The sequence below is a fragment of the Anguilla anguilla genome, chromosome 1, assembly GCF_013347855.1.
Source record: "Anguilla anguilla isolate fAngAng1 chromosome 1, fAngAng1.pri, whole genome shotgun sequence".
Taxonomy (NCBI): domain Eukaryota; kingdom Metazoa; phylum Chordata; class Actinopteri; order Anguilliformes; family Anguillidae; genus Anguilla; species Anguilla anguilla.
This window is the reverse complement of record NC_049201.1, coordinates 84,037,031-84,064,408: the sequence shown is the minus strand read 5'-3', so window position 1 is coordinate 84,064,408 and position 27,378 is coordinate 84,037,031. Positions and strand designations below refer to the sequence as shown.

The window sequence follows — 27,378 nt, the reverse complement described above, 5'->3', positions numbered from 1 at the left end:
CAAAAATGATTCCAGATATTAATCATTCTGACATAAATGGAGTAATGAAGGCAAACTTTGCATTTTTAAGCATTCCTGAATACGCATGCCCTTGCAGACAGATATAATCACACACACACACACACACACTTTCATGTGCACGCATGCGCATAAATAAGCACATGTATCAATTTAGCAGAGACCTTTCTTCCATTCACAGATGTCAAAATAACAGTCATCTGTTTTCAAAATATAGATATATGTCAGTACATCTGTGTCTAGCAAAATGACCATTATATTCCTGAGATATAAAAAAGCAATAACGAATAAAAATATGCTTCCAGCTGCATGTGCATGACTGAACTGAAACATCTGTGACTGCATTGGCAAAGTGCACTAAAGCTACCAGCAGTAAGCTAGTTAGTTAACTAGTTATCTACTAGTTATCTGCTAACTGTTGCTAAGGCCTGAGGCTTGGCCTATTCCAGTACATGTACAGTATAACCAGTCTGTAAAATCAGCAGAGATTAATTTTAATGAGACTGTAAAAGGTGTGATAGGCATCAGGCATAGGTAAACACATATACTTCAGGAGCCCCATGCAAAATCCATTACCTAAACCAGATTATTTAATTCAGTTTAGTAAAAGATCTTGCAAGAAATTGATCTGAAACGCTCATACAGGACTCACATACTGCAGTAATAGTGCCATCTACAGGCAAACAAAATGCACTGCATTCATCTCTCCTCCTGAGGTTAATTTCACTGCCACAAACAGCAAGTGTGACCTACATGAATCTGGGTGTTACAGATTCTTTTTTTTTCTTTTCTTTTTTTTCAGTTTTTTAAAGATATTTTATATATATATATATATATATATATATATATAAATTAGCCTTTTCTCATTTGGAAATCCTGCAGACCCTGTGAGATGTTTTTTTTTAAAGGTCAGAGGGTCAAAGGCCTATTTAGTGCTGTACCTGCACATGTTCTATTCCATCAACAGAACTCTGGGGGTAACACCTACAGTACATGGTCTACTCACAAAATTCTTCAAGCATATGTTTTTTTGTTTGTTTCATTGAATGATTGTTTAAAAAATTAATGATACGCTCTAACGTTTCGTCATACAAAAACCGAAAAAAAAAAAAAGAACACTATGAATGTGAAGAACAAATTTAAATTATGTGAGTTTACACTCTACACGGGATCAGTTCAGTAATAAGCATAATATAATCACAAAATGTGCACAAGAATGTCTGTAATAGTAAATTTTATACAAGTACTAATAAAAACTGCCGTTGTACCCTTGAGCAAGGTACTTAACCTGCATTGCTTCGGTATATATCCAGCTGTATAAATGGATACAATGTAAAGTGCTAAGTAAAAAAGTTGTGTAAGTCGCTCTGGATAAGAGCGTCTGCTAAATGCCTGTAATGTAATGTAATGTAATGTAATGTAAAAAATAATAATAATAATCTTTGAATTACATATAAAGCCCATTTCTCCAGTACATTTGGCCAACGAATACATTCAGCAATGATAATGGCTTTCAGGCACCAACATCATGATAATACTTTGTGTACAATATGAAGACATGAGCTGTTATGCATGTAAATGTTGATAGAATGCCAAAGGAATGATGCATTCTGAGTACATCTTTGCAGACCCAATAACCACAGTCATCCTGGTCATGTGACAAAGGCACAGCATGTGACCTGAGTTCATGAGGAGAGTTTATGTTCACTGGTTTTAATAAATACTCTAAAATGTATCATCCAGTGAAGGAAATTTTTGGTTCATACCGCCTTACTTTGCAGACAATCTGTTGTTCAAGAAAAAACTCAGAAAATGCTCACACATTCAAAAGAAATGTTCAAATTTACACTGAATAACCAGCATTGGTCCACAGTTTATGAAGCAAGATATCTTCCTGGTTTATTTTCACATGTCCAGTTTTCGAAGTGTGCTGTAGAGAACACAGTCTTCCTTTACGGATGGGGCTGGTGACCTGCATGGAGAAAACAGCGCATTTAGACTCTATTAAAGTCACAGACGTTCTCATTCTCATTTAAGCCAATCCTGCCTGAGCCTTTATCACATTTAGACACACGTTGCAACATGAAGCACAAGCAGAAGCTTTAGCCACAGAACAGTTATCTGCAATTTTGGAAAACATTACATCACTGTGATGTCACACAGCAAGGAGATGAAAAGAGAAGAAAGTTGACAAGCAGAACAAACCAAATGATGAATCTAGATCAGCGGAACACCCAGTCCTCGTATTACCACGTTCTTCTTTTTGACCAGGTAGAGAAGTTCTTAGCAAAGCAGCAGCGAGAGATTACAACATTTTAAAATACTTGAACTGGGCTTTGGGACTGCAACAAACAAATAACCAAAATATAGAATTAGTGTGCATCAAGGCAACACCAGGTCCTACAAACACATAAATATATAAACTGTTACAGATGTACTGAGAAGTACTGGAATCTCAGAAATGCTCATTTGTATTTTTGTTTCCAGGGTTTGTTTTGTACATGCTTACATGACCAAGTGTTATGGATGCACATTTTTTGGCTACCATTCATTTCTAATATTGTACACGCTGATGTAAATGTCACACATCTACTATGGTTAGAATCTAAATACTTCTTTGTGTTTTTGTTTCCAACATAAATCACAGCACAACAATCTCAGCTCTCCCCAGTGAGACACTCTGGTCAATCCAGTGAGACACTCTGGTCAATCCAGTGAGACGCTCTGGTCTATCCAGTGAGACACTCTGGTCAATCCAGTGAGACACTCTGGTTGCGGGTGTTAGCGGGCTGAACAGAGGTCGTCACCGTCGTCTCTGTCCGTATCCTGTGTTCCAGTGTGACTCATTGCCATCCCTGAGACGTTGCCAAAAATGGGGCTTTTATTCCTCTGCTGGGTAAAGAAAAGAGGCAGGAGAAGGTTGGGAAAGTTCCACAGAAAGTACCTGTTCATTTCAGTGAGCTCCTCAGAGCTGGAGTGAGCTACTCGCCCCCATTAACGATAAAACATGCATTTAACCTGATATAAAAAAATCAGCTAATGAATCAATGTTTTATTTTCAAATACATGCCATCAGCAGTTCAATATCAACTGAACCAGACATACTTAAAAACATACAGACAAACTTAATACATTTAATACGATTTCTTGTCTCTATCATGACCTGTTTTACAGTGGGTTTTCATAAACTTTTGGAAAGATTGCATTCTGAAGTACTTCTTTCATTCCAAAGCATACATTTGCAATAACCAATAGCAATAAACCACCATCACAACAATAATCTGTGTGTATTTATTCATTGGAAACTGGTGAATACAACACATACAGTAAAAGTCACTCTCCCTGGCTCTCTATGTAATGCACAGATTATTACATGTACATAAGCAGTATTGTACTGTGTAAGGTTACTGTCACATACTGCAACCCCTTTTGAGAAAATGAAACTGTCCTTAACAGGGGAATACACATAAATAACTCCTGAAATATTTCCATTAAGCATGACAACACACATAGAAGATCATAACCTCATACTGTAAATCTGTGCATAATCTAATAAACCTTCAAGGTCACATGGCACACACTGCTATGCTTTCTACTTATTTGTAAGAAAGGTTTATTTATTTATTTAGGATCCCCATCAGCAATACACAGGTGCTCTATAAATAAATAAATGATGTCTCATGATTACTGTTATAAAGCATTATGAGTATTCATCAAACTTCATAACTCTAATTATACTGTATTATGAGCAGATTTTAATGTATTATAAGTATATAATGCATTATAGACAGGCATCATAGACAGTGTTAACCACATTTCCATTTTTGCTTAAAGAATGCAGTATGCATTATCAAAATTATATTACATTCGTAGATAAATACATGTATGCACATATAGACTGATTTCATTAACTCACCTGCCTGTCCCCTTCTGTCTCATTTGTTGATTTTCTCCTCCTGATTATTCAGAAAAGAAATAAAAATAAAAAGTAAATCTACCTTCAGACAAATCTTTAAACAGCCGCCTCTTGTATAAACAGCATTTTGCTTTTGTTTGAATGATGTGTATTGCTGAGGCAGTAGTGCCCATGTATGTGTATATTTTTTATTATTCAGATGTCATTTGGTTACAGGAAATGAGCCAGAGTTATAAGAGGTTTCTTCCTGCCCAGTAAATGTAGTTCTGCTTTATTCAAACCAACACTGGAGCTCATGGGCAAATTGATGCGCTTGACAAGACTTTGTTATGGTCTGTAACTGTCCACATGATTCATATTAAGAACAAGCTTTAAGGGGATTCTGTTACCCCATCATACAGGTTTGATAAACTAATTGGGACACTAAAACGCATCAGTCAGAGTTTATAAAATTGACATCTCAATAAAACAAAATGTCTAATAATGCAGTGGTCTAAGCACTAATCAGACATTAGAGGGGGGATATGGCATCAGCATGATGTAATGTAGCTTATGCTTGACAAAAACATTCCACAAAAATGTACACTCGTTTTAAACTATGAGTCTAAATCAGACATACAGTAATTCACACTGGAGTGACTACAAACCGACTCATTTACAACCACGTACCTCAGGCACACTCCCAGAAACACAAGAGCCAAAATTTCAGCCACTCCCACAGCTGCAGCCACGATCAGTGATTGACCTCCTAAGCAAAGTCAGAGAGATGTAGCCCTGTCAGTTATGATATAGCAGTGCTCATTTCACAACATGCCTCACCATGGTCCTTAAGGCGAAGGTTTATAAATGTTTAAATACACCCCTCATATGCCTACCTTTACTAGAAATTTCTGTACATTTGAATTTTACTGAATTCAATGCTGGCATCATGATACTTTTAGTTACTCATCATCATTATATACCACGATCCGGTTCAGATTGTAGCACCAATATTATGATCAGCATTGCTTTGTAGCCTCTGGATCATAATCAGCGTCAGATAAAATATTGTATCAAATATGTTCTGGCCCTACCTTGCACTGTGACCAGTATAGCAGAAGCATTCTGAGCTCCAAGTCTGTTCTGTGCCTCACAGTAGTACTGTCCTCTGTTCCAGGATCTAAAGTTAGGAAAGTTCAAACTCTGTCCAGATCCTGCCTTCCAGTCTCCAGTGTCATTCTTCTTATACCAGGTGTATCTCTGCACTGGTGGGTTGGCATCACTGCTGCAGGTCAGAGTCACTGAACTGCCCTCCACTATTTCACCAGAGGGGCTCACTGATACTGAGGTGTTCTTGGGAGCATCTAAAATCAATAGAGAAATGTGTTCAATTCCATATAATTTCTCAATCTCTGTGATTTGTCTCAAATAGATTCAGAACCATTTATTGCAAAGGAAAGTTTATAATGAAGCTGAAATATCACACTGCAAATGCTTTCTTTGTTTGGAAATGAGTAGAATATAATCGTTTTATGGGGGTTGGTAAATGGCCTTGAGACACAGGTTGAAAAAGCTTTCAATAATGACAGCAGTATTTAGATAAGAAATTTTATTTAGCATTATTTAGAAAGCTTAAAAATATAAAAAAAAACACACAAACCTGTTTACTTGGTTTATTAAGGGTAACTATTATTTGGTATAAATGATGTACAGTACATATGGTATGTTTGTTTGCCCTGTGCAAAGAATGACTACTCGTTTAACTAATGACATGTCTGTATCATCTGGCTTACTCATCATGTTAAATTAATTATATCTTCTGAAGATTCTCCCTTCACTGGCCAGTGTGACTGCTTTACTCAGTGTCTTACGATTGCAAAGTTTCCTAACGATACTCAGGAGATACTGACTCTCTGCTCTGTGTGTCTGAAGTGTGAGATGCACTGATATACTATATACTCACACTGCACATCAAGATGTTTAGGAGGAGATCTTTCTGCCCGAATCGCATTCTCTGCCACACAGTAGTATTCTCCTGCATCCTGCAGTGTGATGTTTTTAATAATGTAACTCCGTTCTGTTCCTCTCCTCAAGAATACAGATCCAGTCTTCTTTAACCAGGTATATCTGTTCACTGGTGGGTTGGCATCGCTGCTGCTGCAGGTCAGAGTCACTGAACTGCCCTCCACTATTTCACCAGAGGGGCTCACTGATACTGAGGCACTCTTCGGAGGATCTGAAAGAGAAAATAACAGGTCCTGCAGTTTTATATAGATGTCACACTGAGGTGATCTTGGGAACATCTAAAATCATTAGAAAAATGTGTTAAATTCAATATCATTTCTCACTCACTGTGTTGCATATCAAAGCACTAGCAGAGACATTTATTTCAAAGTAAAGGTTATACTTGAGCTGAAATATCACAATGTGAATATCCCATTGTGTTGTGCTTTGTTTTATAATGAACTGGATATACTGTATCTTTTTAAAGGGCATTTCGCAGGACAGACACGTTTTCAAACGTGACAGCTATATTTAGATATAATCATTTTTAGCATGTTCATTAATAATGATATCTTCATTCTGTTAATGTTCAACCACTACATGTGATATTTTTTTCCCTGTGCAAATTCAAAATGACAACATGCTTTACTTAAGACATGTCAGTATGATCAGACTCATCACTGTATGATAATGTAATTATATTTGATTTCTCCTCCACTGGCCAGTGTGACTGCTTTACTCAGCATCTTACTGCTGTGAAGTTACCCAAAGACACTCAGGAGATACTGACTCTCTGCTCTGTGTGTCTGAAGCTGAGATGCACTGATATACTCACACTGCACATCAAGACGTTTAGGAGGAGATCTGTTTGCCCCAATCCCATTCTCTGCTTCACAGATGTATTCTCCTGCATCCTGCAGTGTGATGGTTTTAATGGTGTAACTGTCCTCTGGTCCTCCTGTCTCTGAGGATACAGCTCTATTATTCTTATACCAGGTGTATTTCTGCACTGGTGGGTTGGCATCGCTGCTGCAGGTCAGAGTCACTGAACTGCCCTCCACTATTTCACCAGAGGGGGGCACTGATACTGAGGTGCTTTTAGGAGAATCTGAAAAAGAAAATAGTAGGTCCTGCAGTTTTGTATAGATGTTACACTTACCTCAGTTAAAGTATGTTTCCTTTTCCTCAATGTTTCCAATATGTCATTTTGTTTGACTGCTATTATTGTAATGCCATCTTTCTTTCAATTTTTAGAATGAACTTAATCCGATATCGTTTCTAAACATAATGACTTCCATTTCCTAATCATTATCTGCAGGTTGCTCTTCTGCATGTTCTCATGTCTTTTAAAGGTACATTAAAGTACAGCTGCATCACCGCTTTTTCAAAATGAGTAACAAATGAGACTCAGTAAAGTTAAATGTATGAGTTTGTCTTCAAATACTCACATCTCACACCGAGAGTCACTACTGGGGACAGAAGATTCTCATGGCCTCTTACTGCACAGGAGTAGCTGCCTGCATCTCCACTGCTGGCTATGAACGTATGGTAGTTATTATTTTCATATGTCTGGGCGGTGTTTTGTAGAGATTGTCCATTCTTGTACCAGATGAATGTTTGGCTGCTAGTCAAGTCAGTGCAGGTGATTTTACAGGTTAGTGTCACCCGCTCTCCCTCACTCACTGTGTTAGATTTCATTTCAACCTTTACACCTGAGTGAGAAGAAGAAATACAATAACACAATATACTGAGTTATTCAACAAAATTGGTATTATATACATTAAATAGAGGTGATACTTTGATATAATACATTCATAAAGACAACATCATAACAACTGTGAAAGGCATTAGCAATATGATCATGATTTTCACAATAAATTTACAATTTTAAAATAATATGCTTTGACCTTTGATCTCCCCGCTCATCATCGCTCAAGATCAACCATAAATTGTGCCTCACCATGGTGTGCTGTTTCTCTGTTGTGAATTAAAACAAATCCTTTCCTGTTTCCTGTTCTTAAACAGAGAATATTTTATTCTGCTGGAGTAGGATTGACCATAAATACAGACATGCATTCAGTACCGGCCCGAGGGTTTCGGGGGCCCTCAGAACAATCCTGTCGACCCGGGGTGGGGGGGGGGGGTGCCCCTTTTTAATCTGTTGCCCGGGGGGGTGGGGGGTGGGGGTTGGGTGGGGGGGGCGTGGTTGCTTTGTAAAATCCGTCTTACATTACGTTGTTATGAAATATTCGGTTGTCATTCCGTTTTAAATTAATAACGCTGGTTTTGCGATAGGGGATGAATACCGCATGGGGGCCCCCTGGTGGCCACGGGGGCCCTAAGCAGCCGCTTAGTTCGCTTATGCCTCGGGCCGGCCCTGCATGCATTATTTCCCAGTAAAACAGAAGGTGGGCAGACACTCACATTTCACATTGACTGCAGGGGAAGTGACTCCTCCTGTAGCGCAGGAGTAGAGATCTGTATCATCAGTGCTGGCTACATTGAGGGAGTATTCATTTTGATTGGTCACAACTTCTCCGTTCTTGTACCAGGTAAAGGTTGGGCTGCCACTCAAAGTGCAGGTGCTGCTACAGGTCAGTGTTACACTCTGTGCCTCATTCTCTGTCACTTTCACCTGAAGACCTGCACACAAGAATCAACATGATAAAAAGACCATTCTGTTTCTATTAGAAAGTGATTAGGAGTATTGCCAGTTCATAGTATATAAAGCAAGTTTAGAATTACCTGTAACTGTCAATGAGACTCCAGGCTGACCAATATATTTTCCATGTTGGCTGTCAGTCAGGAACCTGAAGTAATATATTGCTGAATCGCTTTCTTTCAGCTGGTTTATTCTAAAAGTGCAGTCATTGTTCTTATTCCCCAGGTACTCCACACGGTCAGAGTACTCTGAGTCCTGGGACAGGTCCTCAGGCCCCTTTGGCTCATTCCAGTGAATAAACCAGAATGTTTGCTGCACAGTGCAGTATGGGGGATATGAGTAAGTGCAGCTCATGTCTACTGAAGACCCCTTTAAGGCACAGATTCTCTCAGGGGTGTAAGTCACTCCCCATTCCCACTGGCACAGAACACCTGAAAAACACACACACACACACACACACACACATACACACACACACACACACACACACACACACACACACACACACGCATACACACATGCACACACACACACACACACACACACACACACACACATACACACGCACATACACACACACACACGCATACACACAAATTTAAAACACAGATGTGTTGGCAACATGACAGATAAGGTATTCAATTGACAAAACTTTAAAACTACAGCACCTAACTTATATAGCACATCAATAATTGTACATGTGGAGCCCTGGATATGTTCTGGAGGCAGGGTGATATCTGTGGTTGGTTTTGTTGATATTATTTCGGACCTTCCCATATATATATAGTTGTTTTTTCAGTGATATAAGAATTTGCAGATTCAAATGAATTAACTGCATAATCTTTTATCTTTTGTCCCTCTGTTAGATATTTCAATACTAACTGACATCAGTAGAAGGCAGTAGCTGCCAATAAATGTGAGATTCGCAGGTACAGGAAGTCTTGCTTAGTAGCTAGCTTTGTTAAAAAGTAGCATTGTGCCAAGCAAGTTATGAGCGAGTGTCTGCATACACTGTAAGCTGAAAACTGTTATTTTTTGCTATCAGTGAAAATGAACTGCTTTTATCAAAATATGTGGCACCAAAATACTTTTTCGCCATTCTAAGAATGCAACATGCACAGTCAACAGCTCTGATCATTTTGTAAAGCAACAGATATTTATATCATGCCTTTGTCTCAGTTTTAAAGCTGAGTGTGAAGAGGAACTTCTTATAAGTTCTCTCTTTTGCCCCTCTCTCTCCAGATGAGAAACGTTGCACTACTTTAAACTAATCTACTGTAGAATATAATTTTATGGAAATTATATACATTCCTTGAAGCAATTTAAATGTATTCACTTTTGCTGCTGATTGAAATAATGAAGGGAGACTAATAAATAGGAACACATGCGGATAAATGCTGTATATGTTGAAGACTGAAACATCAGAACTACATTTGGAAAAACACACACAAACAATTTACCTGACACAGAGAGGACGATAACCAATAAGATTTTGAAGAGCATGGCTGCATCAGATTGAAATTTTTTATCCAAATACGCACATACAGGTCTTGATTATTATTTACACTGTAAAAATGAATGGCAGAAACAAACACTGTCAGAGTAATCTATTTATTCACATAAATACTACACAAGACTAACAAATATTATGCAAGACTAATAAATACTACACAAGCGCACACAGTGAGTTAAGGTGCTGCTAATGTCCATAAATTTCAGGCCTTTTACTTGAGGAATGTTATTTGTATTGAAGAAACAGCGATAATTTCTACCCAGAAAATACATTTTATTTTCATATTTGATTCCAGTTTTTTCTTCTTACACTCCAAAATACAGTGAGATAACTTTGACTAAATGAAATAATATGATAATACACTTACCAGGAGAAAATTCTGATCTGACCTCAGTGGTTTGATAATGTGCCATTAGTATTAAACACCCTTACAGACAGAGCAGTGTGGCAGAATATGATCGCAAATACAATGCTTCACACTAAATATAAAAGTAGAATGTGTTACAGATCTGACTCACTTCCTGAAGGTCGTACACATTTTAGATTTTATCGGATACAAACGTTTGAATAAAATATACAGAGTCGTTTGCTTTGTGTCTGGACTGGACCAGTAGTGCCTTTTCAAAAAGAATGGGTAATTCTCAATTCTTTGCCCCCACTGTATTTTTGAAATTCAGATGTCAATAATCATGTTCATTTTTACATACTACGCTTATAAAATAAACATAACTACTATGTTTACAAAACACAAACTGTTGCTAAGATCTGAGGCTTTGTCTATTCCAATACATCCATCAATCCATCCATTATCTATACCCGCTTATCCTGAGCTGGAGCTGGTGCTGGAGCCTATCCAAGCATGCATTGGGCGAGAGGCAGGAATACACTCTGGTCAGGCTGCCAATCTATCGCAGGGAACACACACCATTCACTCACACATTCATACCTATGGGCAATTTAGAGTCTCCAATTGGCCTATTTGCATGTTTTTGGACCGTGGGAGGCAACCGGAGTACCCGGAGGTACATGCAAACTCCAAACAGAAAGGCCCCAAGCCAAAATTTGAACCCAGTGCCTTCTTGCTGCCCACTGCACCACCGTGCCACCCCTCTTCCAATACATGTACAGTAGAGGTTAAAATAAAAGTGATTGTAAGAGGTGTGATAGGCATCAGGCACAGGTAAACAGGAGCCCTATACAAAATCCATTACCTAAACAAGATTATTTAATTCAGTTTAGTAAAAGATCTTCCAAGAAATTGATCTGAAATGTACATACAGGACTTCTCTATTTTAGTAACCGCACCATCTACAGATAGATTGAATGTATTTCATCAATCTATCCCCCCTAGGTAAATGCTACTGCCATAAATAGCATGCTTTACCATTGCTACCATACGTAGATCAGTCATGTTTATGTTTCATGCATCGGATTTTTGACATGAAGCCAAAACATCAACAAAACGCTGCTGTAGCTTAGCCTATAACCCGCTTATTAACATAATGATTGCACACACTGTACTTTCACAGAAGATGAAAGGAGTGGACAGGCGTAGTTTTCGTATCTTTGTGTATGGCAGCAGTGCAGTATGGTGGTTTGGGGGTCCAGAGTGTGACTCTGAGAGCTCTGAGGTTGCAGTTTCCATCCCCACCTGGAGCACTGCTCTGGTGCCCCAAAGCGGGTACTGTGAGATGCCCCTGCTTGGCTCTTTTGTGCAGAGGAGTAGCGGGCACGGCTGTGGGTGAAGCTGCCTAATTTCAGACGAGTGCCACCCTGACCACAGACAGTGGAGGAAGTTAAAATGCCGCTCGCTTCGTGCAGCCTGTTCTATTCTTTATTTTATTTCACATCTCAGTTCAGTGTCCGGTGCTGCAGCACTGTTTCTGTGGTTGATGTTCATGCGACCTTTTAGAACTTTGGTTTTGCTTTGCCTGTTATACGGTCCTTCATGCACATAATTAGTTGCATTTCAATGCTGATATTTCATAAAGATGACTTTTACTACATAAAACCTATTGCATAGTATTATTATAGTATCTTTCAAAGAGATGAACTTGATCTCCACGTGAACTAAATGGAATGCAGGCAAAACATGATGGCCATATAAAGAAAATAATGTTAATATTATTCAGAACAGAGGTTTGAGGTTCACAGTGCTTTACGATGCTCAAATAAACCATAATACATTGATACACAAAATAAAACAATGTATGGAAAAAAAACAAATAAAATATGCATTCATTCAAATATCTAAATCCAGACAGAAACTTAAATATGGTCTCAACACAACAAGGCAATGTAATATTAAGTACTGAAACACTTTTTTAAAAACATCTAGGACCTTACCTTTAAAAGTTACTTGAGTTTGGAGATTATAATCTGCACAGACTATAATAAAATATTAAACTGTAATATCTTCAGACAGGGGTCTGGAGGACTATACAAAGGAGATGCGCACACACAGACACACACACACACACACACACATTATTTCAAGAATAAAATTTAGTTTCACAAAAGTTTAAATGATGGAAAAATCTATCATTTTCTTCAGGAATAGAGCACACCAGTAAATGCAGTTCATTTACAGTTCTGCCCATGTCATGAAGCCAAAGAAATCTACTCTACTCATGTTACAGAGCTGAGCATGAACAGGAACTTCAGATCGATCCTATGCTCTACATTTCACAATCCTATGCTATACATTTCACAACCCTATGCTCCACATTTTACAGTAGATGTGTGGTAAAAACAAATGTAAAAAATTCTGCTCAGACTAGAACCTCTAAATCAAATTCAAATTCAAATTCAAAATAACTTTATTTATCTGTTAGGAACTACATTTGTGTAAAAGCGTCAGTGAATACACAACATATAACCGGACAAACGACAAACACAGATTCGACAACATACAAGTGTAGCTTATAACAGTTTAAGATGTCCGCCAGTAGGGCATCTAAACAACACATGTGATCATGTGTGTAAGATTTAGATTCCCATTTCCTGTAACATATGTCTTTAATTTTTTGCTTTCCCAGTCTAATGAGTTAAACAGGTTATGTGAAATCATAGTAATTGTAAATAGATTTTAGCTTCTGAAAGATATTGTAACCTCTGTAAACTGGCATTAATAAGCAGAACTGAAGTAACTAAATTTTTTTACCTGAGGCAGAGAGAAGGGCTTATAAAAATACTGTTGAGTTTGTTTGGAGCATGGCTGCATCGGCCTGAACATATATATAAAAAACATAACTTATATTATTGCCTTTTGTTTTTTAAGCCATAACCAAAATTCCACAATAAAATCACTAATAATCAGTGTTTAACAGATAACATGGAAAGCAATAAAATAAATAGTTTCTTTCTGTAAACAATGACCTTTTTCTATTTTTATTTTTTTGATTCTTATTTTTTACATAATTTTAATTTTAAGAAAGCTAATTTACTGTTTTAACTAATGCTGTGCATGTTTTTTTCCCCTACTGCTTACATAGCCACCTTTCAGCAGTGAGAGAGACTGATCTCCATTAGGATCACTAGATTAGCACATAATAAAGCACTAATTGTAATCCGTAGATCAGAGAACAACAACACTGTACTTAAATTTCTCCACTGTTTAAAAAAATGCAATAAATGTAAGCGTGCAAAAATCAAAGTTGTCTTCTCTCAACTTCTATCAAGGCACCCTATTGAATCGTATACATCATTTTACAACTCAATGAAAAAATGTGTTAACAGCCATTAAGAATAAAACAGGGCTACATCGTGCACTTACGCTGGTAGAGGAGGTGTGATCTTAACTGTTTTCAAACTGTCTGAAAGGGCCCTGCTGACAGGCTCATATTCCTGAACATGGCAGACTGACTGTGATGATTGCAAAGCTTAAAGCAGAATTGTTTGCATTTATTTATTGATTATTATTATTATTATTATTATTATTATTATTATTATTATTATTATTATTATTATTATTATCATTATCATTATTATTATTATTATTATTATTATCATTATTACATTTTTATTTAACCAGGAGTATCTCATTGAGATTAAAAATCTCTTTTTCAAGAGTGTCCTGGCCAAGACAGGCAGCAGCTCATGCAGTTTAACATGTTTGCAGAATGACAATATAAAATCAAATTATAGACAACAAAGATTATTTTACAAGAATGGAACTTCACTGTGTAATTTGAAATATTGGTACACAATAATGAATATAAAAACATTAAAGAGCTACATGAGAGTATCACAGCTGTGTAAAATATGTTGACAGTAGTTTAAAAGCCAGAACAAAGGAGGGAAACATGTTCCAATGCGAATGACAATATTTTGCTGCTGTAGCCCAGCCTATAACCCCCAGATCAACATAAAGATTGCACTTACTTTCCCAGAAGATATAAGGAGCGGACAGGTGTAGTTATCTTTGTGAAAGTATCACGTCTCTGGGGCCCCAAAGCGGGTATTGTGAGGTGCCCCTGCTTGGCTCTTTTGTGCAGAGGAGTAGCGGGCGCGGCTGTGGATGGAGCTGCCTAATTTCAGGCGAGAGCCACCCTGACCACAGACAGTTAAAGCGCTCCTCACTTCCTGCAGCCTGTTCTATTCTTTATTTTATTTCACACCTCAGTTCAGTTGGGGTGGAGCAGCGCTGTATCTCTGTTTGATGTTCATGTGACCTTTTAGATCTTTGGTTTAGCTTTGCCTGTTATACGGTCCTTCATGCACTTAATTAGTTGCATTTCAATGCTTATACTTCATAAAGATGATTTTTACTACATACAGCTGATTGGATTATTGTATCTTTCACATTTCACAGAAATGAAATAGATGCCCACACGTAAATAAAATGGAATTTATGTGAATATTATTTTATTCATTTATTTATTTTATTTTATTTTTTTTGGGGGGGGGGGGGGGGGGGGTTTGCAGGCAAACCATGCTGGCCATATAATGAAAATAATGATAATCTTTATCAAAACAGAGGTTCAAGGTTCACAGCGCTTTACAATGCTCAAATAAATCATAATATATTGATACACATAATAAAACAATGTTTGTAAAGAAACCATATAAAAAGATGCATTATTTCAAATAGCTAACCAGACAGAAAGTAAAAATGAGGTCAATACAACAAGGCAATGTAAAATGTCAAACTAAAACACTGTTTTAAAAGATTTTGGACCTTGCCTTTAAACGTGACTTGAGTTTGGAGATTATAATCTACATTAATCTGCATTATAATCTTCCCATTCAATGTGAGAGAGTACATGCGCATGTACATGAATTATGAGCGTGTGTATAAACCAAAAAGAAGCAAATAGCTTGCATTGTATATGAACTACAAACATGAAAATTTATGTCAAATACAAACATGTGTGCACAGAGTCACTGAGATGTGTTCCCATTGGGAAGGGATGAACAAGTTACCAGAGACCTCTAACATAAGTTTAATATGTCCCTGGTGCATCTGTTGAAGCTTTAGTTCGTCCATTTTAGTGGGATCTTAAATTTTAACAGTATGCTTAACTGTTCCATACGGGAACTGAGTTCACTTGGTCTCAAAATGAAAAGAGCCTCATATTGGTTGGGTGGGGGGGGGGGGGGGGGTTCAGGCAGGTGACTATAGCCTTCCCTGGACTCCAACCAAAACTGACCTTCATCCCTATTCATAGAGTTTTTTAGAGTAAGAGAACTGATCTCAGATCATGTTTCCTCTCTTCATATCCAAGCTTTATCCATAATGGCCTAAAGACAAAACTGATCCTAGATCAGAATTATTCTCTGAGATGTTTTATGAACTGTAGAGTTGTGCTTGGAGGTTCTGGGCAAGTGAGTCATGCTTTCTAATCTGGATGATGGTTACTGTGGTCCGGGCCATACACTGTAGTGAGTGATACTATGACTCAGATACTATGACTCCAGGGGTGAGAAAGTAAAGCCCTGTCATGTGTTTCTTCTGCCCATGAACTCATCCAGCTGATTTCACTAATCATTTATTGCTCCTGGCTGAAGAGTTGTGCTAATGAGCAAATCCTGGTGATTGGAAAAAAATATTCGGGGACGACTTTTACTCTCTCTCTGCTCTGACTACCACAATAAGATTGCATAGTTTATGGGATTATTCCTGTCATTCAAATGGCATAGGCCTAGTCAGCAAACCCACAACTTAAAACATACAGTAACAGCATCTCAGAATCTTGAGATCAATGAACACATAAATGAATAATAAATTCTGGTCCTACCTTGCACTGTGACCAGCAGAGCAGAAGCATTCTGAGCTCCAAGTCTGTTCTGTACCTCACAGTAGTACTGTCCTCTGTTCCAGGATCCAAAGTTAGAAAAGTTCAAACTCTGTCCTGATCCTGCCTGCCAGGCTCCAGTGTCATTCTTCTTAAACCAGGTGTAGTTCTGCACTGGTTAGGAGGAGATCTGTCTGTCCCAATCCCATTCTCTGCTTCACAGATGTATTCTCCTGCATCTTGCAGTGTGATAGTTTTAATGGTGTAACTGTCCACTGGTCCTCCTGTCTCTGAGGATACAGCTCCATTATTCTTATACCAGGCGTACTGTGCACTGGTGGGTTGGCATCACTGCTGCAGGTCAGAGTCACTGAACTGCCCTCCACTATTTCACCAGAGGGGCGCACTGATAATAAGATGCTCTTAGGAGGATCTGAAAGAGGAAATAACAGGTCCTGCAGTTTTATATAGATCTCACACTTACCTCAGTTAAAGTATGTTTCCTTTTCCTCAATGTTTCCAATATGTCATTTTGTTTGACTGCTATTATTGCAATGACATCTTTCTTTCAATTTTTAGAATTAACTTAATCCGATATCATTTCTAAACATAATAACTTCCATTTCCTAATCATTATCTGCAGTTTGCTCTTCTGCCCTCTTCTCATGTCTTTTAAAGGTACATTAAAATACAACTGCATCATCGCTTTTTCAAAATGAGTAACAAATGACATCAGTAAAGTTAAATGCATGAGTTTGTCCTCAAATACTCACAGAGAGTCACTGCTGGGGATAGGAGATTCTCATGACCTCTCAGTGTACAGGAGTAGCTGCCTGCATCTCCACTGCTGGCTTTGAACTGAAGGTAGTGATGATTTTGATATTTCTGTGTGGTGTAAGACAGAGATTGTCCATTCTTGAACCAGATGAATGTTTGGCTGCCAGTCAGGTCAGTGCAGGTGATTTTACAGGTTATTGTCACCCTCACTCCCCCTCTCTCCTTCTGTCAGATTTCATTTCAACCTTTACACCTGAGTGAGAAGAAGAAATACAATACCACAATATACTGAGTTATTCAACGAAATTCCACATTGTACAGCACCCACAATAAATGTATGAATGCATATTACTGTAAATGGTCCAGCTTTTCATTTCAATTAAAGATTGAAGTCAACTCAGACCCCAAAATCTCAATCTGTCTGATAATGGAATGCTTGTGCTCTGGATTGGCTGGCATAACGTGGTGAAAACATGCAGTCATTCCCAACTCTTTTAAAAATTTTTTGGTGGCAGATAAAGGGTGATACCGCCAACTACAGGGCATTGTATTATCTCATAAAAAACATGTTTTCAATGCACAAAAATGCCAAGTTACTCACACATACAAAGCACTGCCTATAACTCATTCATTCAAACTGGCTAAATCTAGGCCTACCATTAAAAGTATTGACATCAAAATGATGCCAAGTTACTGTACTACAAACTATATAGGCTATCTTTCCTCACCGAAATTAAAGAAGGTGTATTCCAAAGCAATGCGACCCAATGTTATCTTAAAAAAGAAGGCACTTGACAATTCAGACATGCCTGCCCCTTTTTTGAACTGGCAATGGAGCATCTTACACCTTTGCACTATACAGCGATGAAAGATGTTGTGCTTGGACAGCATGGTTGGACAGACCAATCCTCTTTCTGGGATTTGTAAAATCCGTCTTACATTACGTTGTTATGAAATATTCGGTTGTCATTCCGTTTTAAATTACTAACGCTGGTTTTGCGATAGGGGATGAATACCGCATGGGGGCCCCCTGGTGGCCACGGGGGCCCTAAGCAGCCGTTTAGTTCGCTTATGCCTCGGGCCGGCCCTGCATGCATTATTTCCCAGTAAAACAGATGGTGGGCAGACACTCACATTTCACATTGACTGCAGGGGAAGTGACTCCTCCTGTAGCACAGGAGTACAGATCTGTATCATCAGTGCTGGCTAAATTGATGGATTTTTTATTTTTATTGGACACAACTTTTCCATTCTTGTTCCAGGTAAAGGTTGGGCTGCCACTCAAAGTGCAGGTGCTGCTACAGGTCAGTGTTACACTCTGTGCCTCATTCTCTGTCATTTTCACCTGAAGACCTGCACACAAGAATCAACATGATAAAAAGACCATTCTGTTTCAATTAGAAAATGATTAGGAGTACTGACAGTTAATAGTATATAAAGCAAGTTTAGAATTACCTGTAACTGTCAAGGAGACTCCAGAATGACCAGTATATTTTCCACCATAACGGTCGGTCAGGAACCTGAAGCGATATATTGCTGAATCGCTTTCTTTCAGCTGGTTTATTCTGAAAGTGCAGTCACTGTTCTGATTCCTCAGGTACTCCACATGGTGAGAGTACTCTGGGTCCTGGGACAGGTCCTCAAGCTCCTGTGGCTTGTTCCAGTGAATAAACCAGAATGTTCTCTGCACTGTGTGAGATGTGGGATATGAGTAAGTGCAGCTCATGTCTACTGAAGACACCTTTAAGGCACAGATTGTAAGTCACTCCGCATCCACTCTGGCTCAGCACACCTGAAAAATATACAAACACACGCACACACACATACACACACACGCACATACACACACACACACACACACACAGACACACACAAACACATCCACACACACATACACACGCAGACACACACATGCACATGTATACATACACACACACACACACACACATACACGCAAACACAAGTATACATACACACACACACACACATACACGTGCACACATATGCAAATGCACACACACACACACACACACAAATTCACGCATGCAAACACTCACACACACAAACACACTGCTCAGAAATCCTTTAAAACACAGATGTGTTGGCAACATGGCAGCTAAGGGATACAATTAACAAAACTTTAAAACAAGTGCACCTAACTTCTCCAAAAATATGGAACATCAATAATTATACTTGTATTTCAATACTAACTTATGTCAGTAGATTGCAGTAGCCTCCGATCAATGTGAGATTCGCAGGTACAGGAAGTCTTCCTTAGTAGCTAGCTTTGCTAGAATGTAGTAGCAAACCAAGCTAGATATGAGCGAGTGTCTGCGTATACCGTTGGCTGAAAACTGTTATGTTTTGCTTACAGTGAAAACAAACTGGTTTTAATTTAAACGTGCCACAGATATTTATATCATGCCTCTGTCTCAGTTTCAATGCTGAGTATGAAGAGGAACTTCATCTTATCAGTTTTATCTTATATCCCCTCTCTTCTCAGATGAGCGATGTTGCACTACTCTAAACTAATGTACTGTAGAACATTATTTTATATTAATTATTTACTTTTGTTCCTTCTGATTGAGTTTATGAAGGGAGACTAATGAATAGGAATACATGCTGATAAATACTGTATATGTAGACTGAAACATCAGAGCAACATTTGGAAAAACACACACAAGCAATTTACCTGACACAGAGAGAACGATTCCCAACAAGGTATTGAAGAGCATGGCTGCATCAGATTGAAAATATTTATCCAAATGCACATATAAAGGTCTTGATTATTATTTACACTGTGAAAATGAACAGTAGAAATAGAGACTCTCAGAGTATTCTATTTATTAGCAAAAATACCAGACTAACAAATACTACACAAGCGCACATAGTGAGTTTGTGTTGCTAATGTTCCCAAATACTCCTTTTTTTATGAAGAGCTCACACAGTCCAGACAGTAAAGACTCAGACAGGATGTTACTTGACAATTGATATTTGTATGGAAGAAACAACAATCATTTCTAGTCTGAAAATACATTTTATTTTTTGATTTATCCCAGTTCAATCTTCTTGCACCACAAAATATTGTGATATAGTTTTGATTAAATGAAATAATATGATAATGCACTTACCAGGAGAGAGTTCTGGTCTGGCCTCAGTGCTTTGCTAATGAGCCATTAGTATTAAACAGCCTTGCAGACAGAGCAGTGTGGCTGAATGTGACTGCAAAGGAAGTGCTTCACACTAAATATAAAAGTAGAACGTGCTGTTTCAGAACTGACTCACTTCCCCTTTTTTCCTAAAAGTCATGCACATTTTAGATTTTATCAGATAAAAACGGTTGAAGAAAATGAACACAGTCCTTTGCTTTGTGTATGTATTGGACCAGTAGTGCCTTTTAAAAAAGACTGGGTAATTCTCATTTCTCACGCCCAACTGTGTCATTGAAATTGAGATAAATGAAGATTTAAATATCAATATCAATGAGAACGGCTGCTCTTCATCAGAATCATTTGTAACTATGTTTATGTTTGCATATTACGCTTATAAAATAAACATAACAATTATGTTTACAAAAATGATTCCTGGTATTAATCATTCTGACATAAATGTTGTAATGAACTCAAACTTTGCATTGCATAAGCATTCCTAAATACACATGCCCTTGCAGACAGATATAATCACACACACACACACACACACACACTGTCATGGTCCTGTTTTCCTGTCTGTGTTTCCCCTGTTGGGCCGCCAGATGGCGGCACTTCTGTTTTGTGTCCTGCTCCCCCCCTGTTAATTGTATGATTGTTTCATTGTCTCGTTATCCCATCATTGTTCCCACCTGTGTCTTATCCCCTCCTTCTGGTTTGATTGTTTTTTGAGTTCACCTGTGTCTTGTTACCCCTGTCTATTTAAGTTCTCTGTTCCCTTGACTCGGGTGCTGGTTCCTTGTGTTTGTTCCCGATATCTGTTGGTTTCAATCGTATGTACCTGCCTGTGTTTGTTCTGACTTGTTTTGTTTTCAGACCGATATTACCTACCTGCCTGTGTTGTGTTTGACCTGCCCTTGTCCTCTACCTGCCTGTGTTCTGCCCTGCCCATGTTTGTGAGTTCCTCTTGTTTTCTGTTTTATTTAGATATTTTTGAGTTTGTGTTTTTGCCCTTCGTGGCCTTCTCTGTTCCCTACTTGTTTGCCTGTTAGTAAAGTCTTTGTTAATTTTCCCTTTTGAGTTTGTGTTTTTTTTCCCTCTGCGTTTGGGTCCCCCCTACCCGTACCGTGACACACACTTTCATGTGCACGCATGCGCATAAATAAGCACATGTATCAATTTAGCTGAGACCTTTCTTCCATTCACAGATGTCAAAATAACAGTCATTGTTTCTGTTTTCAAAATATAGATATATGTCAGTACATCTGTATCTAGCAAAATGACCATTATATTCCTGAGATATAAAAAAGCAATAATGAATAAAAATATGCTTCCAGCTGCATGTGCATGACTGAACTGAAACATCTGTGACTGCATTGGCAAAGTGCACTAAAGCTACCAGCAGTAAGCTAGTTAGTTAACTAGTTATCTACTAGTTATCTGCTAACTGTTGCTAAGGCCTGAGGCTTGGCCTATTCCAGTACATGTACAGTATAATCAGCAGAGATTAATTTTAATGAGACTGTAAAAGGTGTGATAGGCATCAGGCACAGGTAAACACACATACTTCAGGAGCCCCATGCAAAATCCATTACCTAAACCAGATTATTTAATTCAGTTTAGTAAAAGATCTTGCAAGAAATTGATCTGAAACGCTCATACAGGACTCATATACTGCAGTAATAGTGCCATCTACAGGCAGACTAAATGCACTGCATTCATCTCTCCTCCTGAGGTTAATTTCACTGCCACAATCAGCAAGTGTGACCTACATGAATCTGGGTGTTACAGATTCTTTTTTTTTTACAGTTTTTTTAAAGATATTTTATATATGTATATATATATATATATATATATATATATAAAGGTCAGAGGGTCAAAGGCCCATTTACTGCTGTACCTGCACATGTTCTATTCCATCAGCAGAACTCAGGGGGTAACACCTATGGTCTACTCACAAAATTCTTCAAGCATATGTTTTTTTGTTTGTTTCATTGAATGATTGGTTAAAAAATGAATGGTACGCTCTAACGTTTCGTCATACAAAAACCGAAAAAAAAAAAAATGAATGTGAAGAACAAATTTAAATTATGTGAGTTTACACTCTACATGGGATCAGTTCAGTAATAAGCATAATATAATCACAAATTGTGCACAAGAATGTCTGTAATAGTAAATGTTATACAAGTATTAATAAAAATAATAATAATCTTTGAATTACATATAAAGCCCATTTCTCCAGGACATTTGACCAACGAATACATTCAGCAATGATAATGGCTTTCAGGCACCAACATCTTGATAATACTTTGTGTACAATATGTGACAAAGGCACAGTCATGTGACCTGAGTTCATGAGGAGAGTTTGCACATTGGAGGTATAGGGGATGAAGTAACTGAAAGAGTCCTAGAGTCTCGTCTTCAATGTGAGGACTAGAGCAGATTGTTCCCTTATCCATCTCCCTTATGTAGGACAATATTTCTCCTTGTGCAGTCGTGAGTCACCTGCATATCCATCCCCCTTATGAAGGATAATATCTCTCCTTATTCAGACCTGAGTCACCTGCATGTCCGCCTTTCAATCTTATATTCACTGGTTTTAATAAATACTCTTAAATGAATCATCCAATGAAGGAAATGTTTGATCCATGCCTTGTAAATGAAGTTTCTGCTTGAGGATTGTTTTCCTGACATAGTATTTGCTGTTTAGAGGGGAAGCACAAACACTGAACATGATCTCACATTCAGAAGTCCAGATGCGTACTGCATAACCAGCATTGGTCTGCAGCTTGTGACAAAAGAGATCTGGATGCCTTGTTTTCATGTTTCCTGATATCGAAGTGTGCTGTAGAGAACACCGTCTTCCTGTACTGATGGTGCAGTTGACCTGCATGGATAAAACAGCACATTTAGACTTTATCAATGTCACAGACATTCTCATTTAAGTCAATCCTGCCTGAGCCTTTATCACATTTAGGCACAACATGCTACATTAAGCACAAGCTACAGAAAGTTCCGCTACCAAAGGATTTTCTGGAATTTTGCTTCAGGCAAACATTACATCACTGTGATGTCATAGACTGAGGTCACACTACAGGGAAGTGGAAAGATGAGGAAATAAAGGGGAAAAGCAGAGCATGTCAAATGATGAGTCTAGATCAGCCTGTCCTCATTATGACCGTTTTCTTCTATTGACCTGGTGGACAAGTTTCCAGCAAAGAAACAGCAAGAGATGACAGCATTTTTAAATATCTGAACTGGGCTTTGGGCAGCATCAAGCTCACAACCAAAATATAAATGTGACTCAAACCAAAATACAGTCTAACATAAAAAGAAGAAGCTCCCAAGCCCCAGTGACATATCCTGTTTGCCAAAGAAGCCAGAGCCTTGATTTGCACAGTGAAGATAAAAGTCAATTCCTGCAGTGCTATTCATTCAGAAAAATGTATTTTTTTAAATAAAATCTTATCCAAAAAGGGCCAGAGTGGTTGCAGGTATCTTTTCTTGCCCAGGCGTAAAGACACCTGATTCTACTCATCAAGGTCTTGATTGAAGACCATGATGAGTTAATTAGTTGAATCAGGTGTTGTAGTGCTGGGCTAAACCAAAAACCTGCATGGAATGGACACTCACCTGACCCCAATCAGAGAGAGCAGCCTGTGATAAAAGCTGCTGGAGAGAGATAATAGACCTGACACAGCGACAGTCAGCACAGGTAGTATAAAGGTGGGATATTCTCACCTGGGGGCAGCACTGGAGGGGCGGAACTGGATGCTGGCGTAATGAACAATGGAGTACAGAACCTACTCCTGATTGCGGGTGTAAGCGGGCAACACAGAGAGGTAGAGGGGAACTTCACCGTCATCTCTGTTCGTACCCTGTGTTCCAGTGTGACTCATTGCCATCCCTGAGACGTTGCCATAAATGGGGCTTTTATTCCCCTGCAGGGTAAAGAAAAGAGGCAGGAGAAGGATGGGAAAGATCCACAGAAAGGTCCTGTTCATTTCAGTGAGCTCCTCAGAGCTGGAGTGAGCTACTCGCCCCCATTAACTCCAAAACATGCATTTAACCTGATATAAAAAAATCAGCTAATGAATCAATGTTTTATTTTCAAATACATGCCATCAGCAGTTCAATATCGACTGAAGCAGACATACAAACTTAATACACTTAATACGATTTCTTGTCTCTATCATGACCTGTTTTACAGTGGGTTTTCATAAAATTTTGGAAAGATTGCATTCTGAAGTACTTCTTGCATTCCAAAGCTTATATTTGCAATAACCAATAGCAATAAACCACCATCACAACAATAATCTGTGTGTATTTATTCACTGGAAACAGGTGAATACAACACATACAGTAAAAGTCACTCTCCCTGGCTCTCTATATAATGCACAGATTATTACATGCGCATAAGCAGTATTGTACTGTGTAACATTACTGTCACATACTGCAACCCCTTTTGAGAAAATGAAACTCCTTAACAGGGGAATACACATAATTAACTCCTGAAATATTTCCATTAAGCATGTGAACACACATAGAAGATCATAACCTCATACTGTAAATCTGTACATAATCTAATAAACCTTCAAGGTCACATGGCACACACTGCTATGCTTTCTACTTATTTGTAAGAAAAGTTTATTTATTTAAGATCCTCATTAGCAATACACAGGTGCTATATAAATAAATCATGTCTCACAATTACTGTTATAAAGCATTGTGAGTATTAATCAATCTTCATAACTCTAATTGTACTGTATTATGAGCAGATTTTAATGTATTATAAGTATATAATGCATTATAGACCGGCATTATAGACAGTGTTAACCACATTTCCGTTTTTGCTTAAAGAATGCATTATGCATTATCAAAATTATATTACATCCGTAGATAAATACATGTATGCATATATGTAGACTGATTTCATTAACTCACCTGCCTGTCCTCTTCTGTCTCATTTGTTGATTTTCTCCTCCTGATTATTCAGATAAGAAAGAAAAAGTAAATCTACCTTCAGACAAATCTTTAAACAGCCCCCTCTTGTATAAACAGCATTTTGCTTTTGTTTGAATGATGTGTATTGCTGAGGCAATAGTGCCCATGTATGTGTATATTTATTATTATTCAGATGTCATTTGGTTACAGGAAATGAGCCTGAGTTATAAGAGGTTTCCTCCTGCCCAGTAAATGTAGATCTGCTTTATTCAAACCAACACTGGAGCTCATGGGCAAATTGATGCGCTTGACAAGACTTTGTTATGGTCTGTAACTGTCCACATGATTCATATTAAGAACAAGCTTTAAGGGGATTCTGTTACCCCATCATACAGGTTTGATAAACTAATTGGGACACTAAAACGCATCAGTCAGGGTTTATAAAATTGACATCTCAATAAAACAAAATGTCTAATAATGCAGTGGTCTAAGCACTAATCAGACATTAGAGGGGAGAGTATGGCGTCAGCATGATGTAACGTAGCTAATGCTTGACAAAAACATTCCACAAAAATGTGCACTCCTTTTAAACTATGAGTCTGAATCAGACATACAGCAATTCACACTGGAGTGACTACAAACCGACTCATTTACAACCACGTACCTCAGGCACACACCCAGAAACACAAGAGCCAAAATTTCAGCCACTCCCACAGCTGCAGCCACGATCAGTGACTGACCTCCTAAGCAAAGTCAGAGAGATGTAGCCCTGTCAGTTATGATATAGCAGTGTTCATTTCACAACATGCCTCACCAAGGTCCTTAAGGCGAAAGTTTATAAATGTTTAAATACACCCCTTATATGCCTACCTTTACTAGAAATTTCTGTACATTTTAATTTTACTGAATTCAATGCTGGCATCATGATACTTTTAGTTACACTGCTCATCATCATTGTCTACCATGATCCGGTTCGGATTGTAGCACCAATGACATGATCAGCATTGCTTTGTAGCCTCTGGATCATAATCAGCGTCAGATTGAATATTGTATCAAATATGTTCTGGTCCTACCTTGCACTGTGACCAGTATAGCAGAAGCATTCTGAGCTCCAAGTCTGTTCTGTGCCTCACAGTAGTACTGTCCTTTGTTCCAGGATCTAAAGTTAGAAAAGTTCAAACTCTGTCCAGATCCTGCCTGCCAGACTCCAGTGTCATTCTTCTTAAACCAGGTGTAGTTCTGCACTGGTGGGTTGGCATCACTGCTGCAGGTCAGAGTCACTGAACTGCCCTCCACTATTTCACCAGAGGGGCTCACTGATACTGAGACGCTCTTCGGAGGATCTGAAAGAGAAAATAACACATGCTACAGTTTTATATCGATGCCACACTTACTCAGCTCAGTTATTGGAAACCCACAGTGGGTTCACAACCTCAGTTCTTCCAGCATTTCAGGCTTAACATACAGAAATGAAAAGCCACAAATATGGCACTTCACGAGATATACATATGCAATTTTTAGATTACAAACATGCAGTATATACTATACATGGACTACACTATTATATTACACTACACTATTCCACCTGGATGGCCAGCCACCATCTGAAGCTCAACCTCAACAAAACTGAGCTGCTCTTCTTCCCGTGCAAGACCTCCTTGCTTCGTGAACTCTCAATCACGGTTGATGGCACCACAGTGACTGCCTCTCACTCTGCTAAGAGCTTGGGGGTGGTCCTGGATGACCAACTGGACCTCAAGGAGCACATCAAGGCAACATCACGGTCCTGCAGATTCCTCCTGTACAACATCAGGAGGATTCGACCATACCTGACGACGCACTCCACCCAGCTGCTCGTCCAGGCTATGGTGACCTCTCGCCTTGATTACTGCAACTCTCTCCTTGCAAGCCTGCCAGCTTGTGCCATACAGCCACTACAGATGATTCAGAATGCCGCTGCCCGACTCATCTACAACCTCCCCAAATTCTTCCACGTCACTCCTCTGCTGCGATCACTTCACTGGCTACCGGTCGCTGCCAGGATCCGGTTCAAAGCCCTGACCCTTGCCTACACTGCTGCCAACAGGACAGCGCCCATCTACTTGCAGGACATGACTCAATTCTATGTGCCTGCTCGACCACTCCGCTCTGCGGCAGCAGGGCGCCTTGTAACCCCTCCC

The 27,378-nt window shown here is 38.7% G+C and overlaps 1 protein-coding gene and 1 long non-coding RNA gene across 4 annotated transcripts in view; both read right to left on the bottom strand.

The window, feature by feature from the left end:
- The window catches only part of LOC118232142 (basement membrane-specific heparan sulfate proteoglycan core protein-like), a 1,449,502-nt gene that overhangs the window by 126,692 nt on the left and 1,295,432 nt on the right, over positions 1 to 27,378 (bottom strand). The gene's annotated exons all lie outside the window — the stretch shown is intronic.
- LOC118232408 lies at positions 1,466 to 26,535 on the bottom strand. Of its 3 annotated transcripts, XR_004766285.1 has the most exons (5): positions 26,272 to 26,535; positions 25,863 to 25,941; positions 25,199 to 25,235; positions 24,132 to 24,195; positions 1,466 to 1,990 (listed from the first exon to the last, which is right to left on the bottom strand). It is a non-coding gene; the product is annotated as an uncharacterized LOC118232408 (long non-coding RNA). The 3 variants fall into 3 exon arrangements; XR_004766287.1 differs by lacking the exon at positions 25,199 to 25,235; XR_004766286.1 differs by lacking the exons at positions 24,132 to 24,195; positions 25,199 to 25,235; positions 25,863 to 25,941; positions 26,272 to 26,535 and adding an exon at positions 23,996 to 24,073.